Here is a 481-nt window from a genome sequence, read left to right on the forward strand (position 1 = left end):
GGATGTTATACGGACGCCGCCCGCGCCTCTGACGAACCTCGCGATGCGGGAGTAATCAGCAGCGCGCGGCGCGGCGTTCGCCGCCGAGAGGGAGAGAGAGCGTGTCCGAGACCTCTCTCCGCGACGGCGTCGCGTTCCGCTCGCGCTCGACGCGCGAGCCGCGATACGCGCGTTCGTTGCCTTTTGTGAAAAACTTCGAAAAAAATACGTTGCGACTCGGAGCGAGACGCTTCGCGATCACGCTCGTGCCACTCGCAGAGCGTCGATTCGGCGTTGAGCGCGAACCGGTGGTGACCTATGCCCGCGCTGCGCGCGTGTGTCAGCAGCAGCAGCAGCAGCGTTCGTCAACGCGCCCTCCCCCGGTGCCGTTCGCGGCGCCCGGGGCAGCGGTCGGCGTGCGAAACAGCGTTGCGACCGCGCGCGGAGCCGGGCGAGAGGACGGATCTTACGAATCCGTCCGACGGTCTCTTCAAAGAGCTTC

The sequence above is a fragment of the Prenolepis imparis genome, unplaced genomic scaffold (assembly GCF_030444845.1).
Source record: "Prenolepis imparis isolate NDT839.2.m4 unplaced genomic scaffold, iyPreImpa1.0 SCAF_103, whole genome shotgun sequence".
Lineage (NCBI taxonomy): Eukaryota > Metazoa > Arthropoda > Insecta > Hymenoptera > Formicidae > Prenolepis > Prenolepis imparis.